The sequence below is a fragment of the Brassica oleracea genome, chromosome C3, assembly GCF_000695525.1.
Source record: "Brassica oleracea var. oleracea cultivar TO1000 chromosome C3, BOL, whole genome shotgun sequence".
NCBI lineage: Eukaryota > Viridiplantae > Streptophyta > Magnoliopsida > Brassicales > Brassicaceae > Brassica > Brassica oleracea.
Genome location: NC_027750.1, coordinates 48123989 through 48125823, shown reverse-complemented (window position 1 = coordinate 48125823; position 1835 = coordinate 48123989).

Genomic DNA, 1835 nt, shown 5'->3' with positions numbered 1-1835 from the left:
CTTGGGTTGCCTTCGGAGATGATAGATGTTTGCATCGACAACTGCATGATCTACGGGGGAACTGATGAGAAGTTAGAAGAATGTCGATTCTGCAAGAAGCCACGATTCAAGCCGCAAGGATGAGGACGTAATAGGGTGCCGTACCAAAGGATGTGGTACCTACCAATTACAGATAGATTGAAAAGATTGTACCAATCAGAGCAGACTGCTGGAAAGATGAGATGGCATGCCGAGCATACTCAGACGGATGGTGAGATGACTCATCTATCAGATGCAAGAGCCTGGAAATATTTTAACAAAGTACATCCGGATTTCGCTAGCAATAGCCGGAATGTGTATCTCGGATTATGCACAGATGGATTTAGTCCATTCGGAATGTCAGGGAGACAATATTCATTGTGGCCAGTCTTTCTTACGCCATACAACCTGCCACCAGAAATGTTCATGCAACGGGAGTTGCTATTCTTGACCATATTAATACCTGATCCGAACCATCCAAAAAGGTCTCTGGATGTTTTCCTACAACCACTGATAAAAGAGTTGAAGGATTTGTGGTCAACAGGGGTGAGGACGTATGACTGTTCAACGAAGACGAATTTTACGATGCGAGCGATGCTTTTGTGGACCATAAGTGATTTCCCTGCCTATGGGATGTTGTCTGGATGGACTACACATGGGAGATTAGCTTGTCCATATTGTAATTGAACGACATATGCGTTTCAACTGAAGAATGGTAGGAAGACAAGTTGGTTTGATTGTCACCGTCGATTTCTTCCCATTGGCCATCCTTACCGAAGAAACAAGAATTTGTTTAGGCACAAAAGGGTTGTGAGAGACACTCCTCCTCCATATCTAACTGGAGAACAAATTGAAGCGCAAATCGACTACTACGGAGCTAACGAAACAGTTCGTTGGGGTGGTAATTGGCATGTCCCTCGTAATATGCATGATTCTTACGGTTGTCATCACAACTGGCACAAGAAGAGTATATTTTGGGAGTTGCCATATTGGAAGGATCTTCTTCTGCGCCACAACCTCGATGTGATGCATATAGAGAAGAATTTCTTTGAGAACATCATGAATACAACATTGAATGTCCCAAGGAAGACAAAAGACAACATAAAATCAAGGTTGGACTTGCCATATATTTTCTCAAGAAGTGAGTTACATATAAAAAGAAATGGACAAGTTCCCGTTCCGATATTCAGATTGTCTTCAGAAAAAAAGTCGGTGTTGTTCAACTGGGTGGCATCAGAAGTGAAGTTCTCCGATGGGTATATTTTAAATCTCTCTAGATGTGTTGAAAAGGGTCACAAGTTCTCCGGGATGAAGAGTCATGATTGTCATGTCTTTATGCAACGACTACTTCCCTTTGCATTTGCGGGGCTACTTCAAACAAATGTACATGAAGCACTTGCAGGTAGTATGTAATAACGCAGTAATTTTATAATGGTTTAGTTTGCAATTATATATGACAAATTTAATGTGTTTAATTGTTTTTGGAATATACAAGGCATTGGAGCATTTTTCAGGAATCTTAGCACACACACTCTTAAAGAAGAAGTCGTGGAACAGCTTCAGCAGAAAATTAAAAGAGATTTGGTGGTCGAGTGAAGAAGACACTCATAGTGCACACACCTATATTCTACTCAATTGCGAGGATCCATTGATGCGTTATTTTGAAAGGTAATATATATGGACACTTTTGAACACCTATAAGTATAAATTATATAATTGCCAAAGATTAATTAATATAAAATGTGATTTTACAGCCTATTTGTTTCTCAAGTCGAAGAAACATTTCCAGGTATATCCACAAGTGACGTAGACAAAAG